Raw genomic sequence first — 9,455 nt, forward strand, 5'->3', positions numbered from 1 at the left:
GAAAGTTTGGAGCTTAGAAAAGATCATAATAGAAAGAAGTGCTTAAAGCTATCAGAGCAATTAGTCACATGGGATTTCAGAAGAGGAGTTTCTTTTGTCTGAGTGGTTCCCATGGGACAAGCAGTATAGACTAAATAAAACAGAGAGGACTAATTCTTACAAATGTTTTCCTGGAAATTGTCCAAGTCTCAATAGGATAGGTCCAGACATGGGGACATTTTAGACTTGATTTGAAAGACTCAACCAATAAATATTCTTTTTTCTCTCTGAGATATCGGATGATTATTTTCCTGATAGTGAAGCCTTTGTGGGCTTCCTTTAGTGAAACAGTCCAGGCCAAAGGGAGTGAGGTCCATCTGATGGATTATGTGAAAGTAGATAATTTTTCCCCAAAAGCTTTGCTGTCTACAATAAGGGAAGACATCTGAGGAAATAGAATTATTTAATTGGAGACTCCTTGGTGTTGGTTGAAAATACACAGGAGGAGATTTCTTGGTCCTTGTAGCTGTTGTAGCTATAAAGATACCTGCTTATTTGCTTTTCATAGAGTTTCCCTACTATGGCCACTGTAACTCCAAGTTACCTTTGGTAAGGTTGACCCATTTCCCTAGAAAAGCACAGGTTGCATATCCATAATCCTCATACATAAAATTACCTGGAGTTCCACATGAAGGATTTCTAGTTTTCTTGGATCTAGATGAATCCATGACTCCCTGTCTTCTACTAAAATTACTTACCTGCATAACCTAGTCCAGTTTCTGTCTGACACAGTCAGACACCGGAAGCCCTCTTACAGTACTCAGTTCTGTTTCTGTTGTGACTTTCAAACCCAGCTCAGATAAAAAAAAATCTCAAATAAACTCATAAAGCTCAAAACATAAGTTTGTGGAGCTCAAATCCAAGAGAGAGCTTTCCTAAGAATACACTCTTAAATTAAGTTGCAGTTTATTTACATACTAAGTTGGCTACAAGAAAGCAATGGGCACAATAAACCTTCACTTGGACAGTAGTCCTGGGGGTTGCTGGAGGTCTACTTCATATCCCACTTCTGGTGCCAAACTCTTAAAAAGAAAATTTTAGACAGATTTAGCAGAATTTGCTTGAGCAAATAGTGATTCATGAATTGGGCAGCATCCAGAAATAGCAGAGGTTCAGAGAATTCCAGCCAGCAAAGTGGGGAGGCAGATTCAGCTATGTGATATAAGAATATACTCTTAGTAAGGTTACAGTTTGTTCACATACTATGCCATGTTGCAGTTCATTATGTATGGAGACAGCTTTAGGCCAAATGTAATTAAATTTAACGTAGTAAACAGGAATCCCACTTTTCAATCTAATGAAGATTCATTTTCTGGGAACTTAGCTCCCTTTCCCAAATGGTCAAAACATAGCCAATGATTGTCTTATAAAAGGGTACAAGAGGCAATCCTGTTGCTTCAAGTGGGTACAACACTGTGGTACAATGTACAGTCCTAAGACTTTCCACTGGTCAAGACAAGATTGGACATTATTGAAAGCCACATTTTTGCTCTGCTATTCCTTTCCCTATCTAATTTTACTGTTTTCTGTATGAGATTTTTCTTGACAAGAACTCTCTGTCTTGGGCTTTATTTCTAGAGAATTCATTTTAAAAGAGACTCCAAAACTATTTTTATGGTATTCTGGGTTCATTTAAAAATTTCTAAGCATACAAGACATAGTACCATGTAAACCAAAATCCAAGAGAAAAGGATACAATAGATATAATCCAGATACTGAAATTAGTAGACATAAATTTAAATAAAATTATATAAAAAATTGAAAAAAGTGAAATAAAATAAATGTATAGAATATTTTTCAAAAATTTCTAATCTCTAAAAAAAATCAAAGTTAACTTCCAGAACTGTAATTAACAAAAGATTTAAAGGGCAGAAAAAAGAGTCACTAAACTGAAAGACAGGTCAAGAGAAAATATGTAAAATAAAATGCTTTGTTTCAGATTGAACTGTGATCCCCTAAAAAGAAGTGTTGAAGCCCTAACCTCTGGTACCTCAAAATGTGATCTTATTTTCAAACAAAATTATTGCAAACGTAATTGGTTAAGCTGAGGTCAGAGTGGAGTAGGGTGGGCTGTTGATCTAATATGGGTGCTATCCTTAAATGAAGAGAAAAGAAACACAGAGGAAAGACAGCTGCATGAAGACACAGAGATACGGGGAGAATGTTATGTGAAGAGGAAGCACAGATTATAAAGATGCATCTACAAGGCAAGGATTGCCAGCCAGTCACCAGAAACTAGAAGATAACTGGAATCTCAAGAACAGAGGGGAAAGGATTGGACACAAGTTATATCTGAATAATGATTGAAAATTTTCAAAAATTGATATCAGAAATTAACTAATATCTCACAGATTCAAATTCTCTGCAAACTCCAAGTGATATAAATTCAGAGAAAATAATATCATAACAAAACTTCTAAAAACCAAAAACAAACAATAAATCAATCCTAAATGCAGATAAAAAGAAAAAGGTATATATTAAAAGAAATGATGGAGCCAAGAGACAATCACAAGATAATACTAAAATTATGAAAAGTAATAAATGCCAGCTTAGTTTTTTATAGCCAGTGAAAATATTTTTTTTTAAATGACAGAAAAGAAACATTCATTTACACGTAAGATATAGCAGACCATGGCTAGTTAATGATCCTGGCCTGTGAAAAATCTGAAAAAGCCAGGAAAATCACACAAAAAAACATCTTGTAAAGGTGTCAGAAAGTAATAAGAACTAGATGAACCAAAATTCCAGAGAAGGCTAAACTGTTCAGAGGCATGTTGGTGACTGACGGAGATTTTCCTGAAGATATTTTCTCATTTAGTATGGAGACTAAGTTTTGAATAGTCAGAGGAAATTTGTCCTCTGAAAGAAAAGTGAGGAAAACTGTCAGTAGCCTTGCAGGGTTAGAATTATAAACTAAAAAGTCCATGGGCCTCAAACACAGTGAGTAAACAGCTCTTCTTTATTCCCACTCCCCATGATCCTTCCTGGCCTCTTGTAACCATCATTCTACCCTCTATATACATATGATCCAATTTTTTAGCTCCCATATATGAGTGAGAACATGTGATATTTGTCTTTCTGCACCTAGTTTATTTTACTTAATATAATGTCTTCCATTTTCATACAAATTGTTGCAAATGACAGGATTTCATTCTTTTTTATGGCTGAATATTATTCCATTGTGTATATGTATCACAATTGTTTATCCATTCATGGACCTGATGGACTCTTATCTTAATTCTATATCTTGGCTATTGTGAATAGTGCTGCAATTAACATGGGAATTCAGCTATCTCTTTTATATACTGATTTCCTTTTTTTTGGATACATACGCAATAATGGGATTGCTGGGTCCTATGGTAGTTCTATTTTTAGTTTTTGGAAGAACCTCCATATTATTTTCCACAGTGACTGTACTATTAATAATTTACTTTCCCACCAACAGAGTATGAGCATTCCCCTTTCTCCACATCCTCACCAGCATCCATTATTTTTACCTTTTTTTGATAAAAGCCATTTATCTGGGATGAGATGATATCTCATTGTGGTTTTTATTTGCATTTGTCTGATGATCAGTGATATCACACTTTTTTTTAATCTACCTGTTGTCTATTAGTATGTCTTCTTTTAAGAAATATCTATTCATACATTTTGCCCATTTTTAATTGGATTTTTTTGTTATTGAGTCAAGTTCCTTATATATTATGCTTATTAATCTTTTGTCAGTTGAATAGCTTGCAAATATTTTCTTGCATCCTGTATGTTGTCTTTTCATTTTGTTAATTTTTTTTCCTTTGCTGTACAGAAGCTGTTTAGCTTGATGTGATCCCAGTTGTCCATTTTTGCTTTAGTTACCTGTGCTTTTGACATTCTACTCAAAAAAAATCTTTGCCCAGATCAATATTTAGAGCATTTCCCCAATGTTTTCCTCTGGTAATTTCAGTTTCAGGTCTTACATTTAAATTTTTAATATAGTTTGATTTTATTTTTGTATGTAATGAGAGACAGGGATCTAGTTCCATTCTTCTGCATATGGATACCAGTATTCTAAGTACCATGTATTGAAAAGATTGTCTTTTGTAAGAATTTAATTTGAGTATATATCAAATTTACTTCCAAGCTGTTTTGCCTATATTCCATAAGTTTCAATAAACTATATTTTCATTATCATCCAGATTATAAAAAATTATATAATGTATTATAATTTATTTTTGACCTATGTGTTATGCAGGATGGTGCTAAATACTTTTCAAGGATTTGGGAATTTTCTAGTTATCTTTTTTATTATTGTTGTGCTATAATTTAATGCCATAGTTAGAGAACATAAACATGTAGCTTCAATCTTGAAAACATCTTAAGAGTTGCATTTTATGTTCTATTTTTGAATTGTGAGTTGATTATCAACTTCTAGTTTATAAAACACAAAGGTTTCTATAGGTCCCTACAATTTTAGAATTTTTATATGATTCTATTTAATTGATTGTTTTATTATTTCATAGTGTCATTTTTATTCCTTACTTTTTATGCCTTGATTTTGTCTTGTATTTCTTATTCAGTGTTTTTTAAGAAATATCTTTTTCTATGCTTTTACTTTTAACACTTCTGTGTCCTTGATTTAAAATATGACTCCTGTAAAGATCATACAGATTGGTTTGGTTTTCAATCTATTCTGAAAGATGATATAAGACAGTACAAAGGAAGTATTGGGGAGTGTTTTTATCTAAAAATAATGTGCGAAAATTCAGATTCAATTCTAGATCATTGGTTTAGTTTTATTTCAATTTAGGACTCAACCAAAAACTTATTTACAACATTTACATTTATGTGAGGTTTAAAAAGTGATAAGAATAATTTTTGAACATAATTTAACAGTGTATGCTTTTTCATATGTAAAATTAACAATTATTTTTTATATTTACATATTTGTTATACAGCTACTACTCTGTAAAGTTTTTTACTTCTTTTAGAGGAAACCTAGACTATGATTCTGTCTTTGCCTCCATTTCACTCTCTGTTGGGAAAAATATATTATGGCTGAGCTCAATTATATAAAGTCATACAGTTCATTACTGGTCTTTGCTATATTCCATTATGGATGCTTGTTGCATAAAGAATTTTTTCAAATTATATGAATAGTATCCATCTTATTAACTGAATATCTGCCATATATTATGTTGCAAAAGCCATGCTATGCTATGCATGCTGGTTAAGATTCTTTACATTATTTTTAAATAATTTCCATTAAAAACTTCAATAGCAGATTTACTGGTCAGAGAAAAAGTATTACTTACATTTACTGATTTAATTGATGTTGGTTTTAGATTAGTACATAATTTATAAATATTTAATTCAATATAGTAGCATATCCTGACACTCTTCATATCTAGGTATCTTTTCTTGATTTAGTTTTGTAATCTAGTTTACCAAATAGCTATCATACTCCATTATACAAAGTAATATAACACATAGTGTAGTAAGTTAAAATATATTGAAATTTAAATGTGATCTATGAGACACAGGTTTAATTTGTAATATAAATATCTCCTGATAAATATCATTTCTCTTCAGTAAAAATACTCAGGTCTAATTAAATGAAATAGACTTTTAATTAGGGATACAACTTAAAATTTTTTTGCATTTTAATTGAGTAAGGAATGCTGTCTCTTAGGACTTTTTAATTAAAATATGCTTTTATTAAAATTGTGAGACTTTATTTCCATTTGTTTAATTTAATCCAAAACATTGTGGATAAAATACAATATTACACACATTGTGGTATTTCTGAAAATTAGAAATAACAGAAATATTCCTTGAAATAACAAGACAAGGAGATAGATCAGTTTGCGGTCTCTATCTCTCTCCAAGTGTATGTCTCTCTCTCTCTAAAAACTGCATATGCTATTTTTATTTAAGTAACTGAATGTCAAAGTAAAAATCTAACTTCTCAAACAGTATAAATCTGCAAATAGGTATATCTTATTTTAATTGCATTTAAACTGAGTTCTTTCAGTTGAAAATTCTCACAACAAACAGAGAATAGCTTTCTACATCAACATCACTAAACCTCCTACAAAATGTGAAATAAAGTGATATATGTGATATATATATTTGTATTCCATCCAAATAACTTTAAAAAGAGCTATAAGGAAACATTTATGTTGGATACTAAGAAAAATACTTGTATTTGAGAAAGAATTTAAAAGAAAAAGATTACCATGGGAACATATATCAGTGGTATTATTTTTTGAGAAACTACTTTTTTCACCAACACTTCCTCTTTTCATCGGTTAGAACCACCTGCTCCTTTTAGGATGAAGCTTGAAATATCTCACAGTAGTGTTTGTGCTGGAGAGACTGCAGTTTTTAAAGAGGAAAAATCCAAACCGAGACAACACATCTCTACACCTCTTCCATATGCTCAGGCACAGCATGCCATATAAAGATATATGGGAAGAGGGATATAGATTTTCTAAAAAAAAAAAAAAAATGTACAGTCTACAAGGTAACAATGGATTGACGACCCAATACAGAGTTCAGGGTAGGGTGACGGAGGAAGTAGGGCAAGCAAGATTCTGAATATGAAGTGACTTCAAAATTCTGTTTGCTAGTAAAGAGATCAGAGCTTGAAGTCAAAAGCATGGTCCTCTTTGCATCCTCTGCCCTACTAGTCATTCGATCTTGCCTAAACCATAATTTTATGAACTTAAAATTCCTCACCTATGAAAAAGACCTATAAATACCTGATTTTCCTCTTTTAGAGTTGATGTCAACATAAAAGAAAATACGCAATGAATTATAAATCACTTTAAAATTGCAGGCATTTCTGTTATTGTCTGTTATGGCCATATGGTTTTCTCTCTGGTCTTTTTTTCAACTTGCATATTTTGATAGATTGTTATTCCCATGATAATCAATCAGGTGAGAAAAAAAAGTTACTGAGATATGTGAAATGAAACTAAATCAATGCAATTAATTTTGTTTCTTAAAATAATATACCAGAATGATGTGTGTGTGCATGTGGCACGTGTTTGCGTGTGTGTGTTTGTGTGTGTGGAGACAGAAACAGAGAGAGAGAACATAAAGTAGTTCCTCAGGAGTTACTTATTTAAATCAATAAAATAATATTTATTGAAAATATTTCAGTAGCCCTTCATAGTAATGACCTTCACAAGAGTTTTGGTCTGAGGAGTGGATAGGGGGTTGAATAGTGAACCCCAAAGACACATGCTAAAGTCTTAATTCCTGGAATATGTTAAAGTGACCTCATTTGGAAAAAAAGTCTTTGCAGATGTAATTAATTAAAGATCTCCAGATTAAATCATCATGGATTTGGGATTCATTATCCTAATCCAATGATTAATGTTTTTATTATAAAAGGCAGAGAGATTTGAGACACAGACACAGAACTCAGATTGGAGTTATATTGCCACAAGACAAGGAATGCCTCTAGAGCTACCAGAAGATGGAAGAGGCCAGGAAGAATTCTCCCCTAGATCCTTCAGAAGCATTATGGCCCTGTGGAGCCTTTGAATTCAGATCCTAGTCTCCAGAACTCTGAAAGAATTAATTTTTGTTGTTTGAAGCCATAGCATTTCTAGTACTTTGTTACTGTTTCCTAACAGTCCTAGGAAACTAATATCGTATACTGGATAATAGCATGCATAAACCACTGGCCAACTGAATTAGTGGTAAACTGAGTCTCCCAGAGTAACACTATCCTTGCATCAAAGAATTTTGGCTATTTTTAAAGGCTTTTTAACCCTCAAGTTTAAATACCTAACAAGGATATTAAAAGCAAATGTGTAACAGGTTTCATTTGTGGGGTTTTTTTTTTGAATGTTTCTTTTTTTTATTTCAGCATATTATGGGGGTACAAATGTTTAGGTTACATATATTGCCTTTGCCCCACCCCAGTCAGAGCTACAAGGGTGTCCATCCTCCAGATAATGTGTACCACACCCATAAGATGTGAATATACTGATCCCCCCATCCCCCCTCCCAGCTGCCCAACACCCAATGAATGTTACTACTATGTATGTGCACATAAGTGTTGATCAGTTAATACCAATTTGATGGTGAGTACATGTGGTGCTTGTTTTTCCATTCTTGTGATACATCAGTTAGTAGAATGGGCTCCAGCTCTACTCAAGATAAAAAAAGAGTAGTAGATCACCATTGTTTTTTATGGCTGAGGAGAACTCCATGGTACACATATACCATATGTTATTAATCCACTCATGTATTGATGGGCACTTAGGTTGTTTCCACATCTTTGCAATTGTGAATTGTGCTGCTATAAACATTCTAGTGCAGATGTCTTTTTTACAGAATGTCTTTTGTTCCTTTGGGTAGATGCCCAGTAACAGGATTGCTGGAACAAATGGCAGTTCCACTTGTAGCTCTTTGAGTTATCTCCATATTACTTTCCACAGAAGTTGTACTAGGTTGCAGTCCCACCTAACAGATTTTTAAATTAAGGCTAAAAGAATATTGACAAAGGAGACGTTCTTCGCCAACAGTTGCCGCGGGTTCCTGCTTCAACAGTGTAGGACTGAACCCAGCGCTCAACCCCTACCCTGCCGCCACCTCCTCACCATGCCTTGGGACTGCCCCAAGGACTCCGCCTCCGTCCAGTGCCCCGCAGCCACCACCATGGTGACCGCGTTCTTCTCGCAGGTGCCAGGACTCAGAGGCCACCATCAACCTCCAGATCAATCTGGAGCTCTACGCCTCCTACGTCTATCTGTCCATGTCTTATTAGTTTGACCGCAATGATGTGGCTTTGAAGAATTTTGCCAAATACTGTCTTCACCAATCTCATGAGGAGAGGGAACATGCTGAGAAACTGATGAAGCTGCAGAACCAACGAGGTGGCCAAAACCAGACCATGATGATTGGGAGAGCGGGCTGTATGCAATGGATTGTGCCTTACACTTGGAAAAAAGTGTGAGTCAGTCACTACTAGAACTGCACAAACTGGCCACTGACAAAAATGACCCCCACTGGTGTGACTTCATTGAGACCCATTACCTGAATGAGTAGGTGAAAGCCATCAAAGAGTTGGGCAGCCACGTAACCAACCTGCACAAGATGGGAGCCCCCGAATCTGACTTGGCAGAGTATCTCTTTGACAAGCACACCCTGGGAGACAGTGATAATAAGCCTTAGGCTAACTTCCCCATAGCCATGGGTTGACTTCCATAATCACCCAGGCAGTACATGAACGTCACGGTTTCCTTTACCTTTTCTATAAGTTATACCAAAACATCCACTTAAGTTCTTTCATTTGTATCATTCCTTTAAATAAAGAAATTTGGTACTCCCCCCCCAAAAAAAGAATATCGACAAAGCTTTGAACAACAAAAACCTTCTTAAAGAATATACGAATAAATAGTGAGAAGCCATTAAGTGTACAT

At 34.2% G+C, this 9,455-nt stretch overlaps 1 pseudogene; it reads left to right on the forward strand.

Annotated features, from left to right (window-relative positions):
- Positions 1-820: 820 nt before the first annotated feature.
- On the forward strand, positions 821-9,207 carry LOC123649271 (annotated as a pseudogene).
- The last annotated feature ends 248 nt before the right edge of the window (positions 9,208-9,455 follow it).

Source organism: Lemur catta, chromosome 1 (assembly GCF_020740605.2).
Source record: "Lemur catta isolate mLemCat1 chromosome 1, mLemCat1.pri, whole genome shotgun sequence".
NCBI classification, from domain to species: domain Eukaryota; kingdom Metazoa; phylum Chordata; class Mammalia; order Primates; family Lemuridae; genus Lemur; species Lemur catta.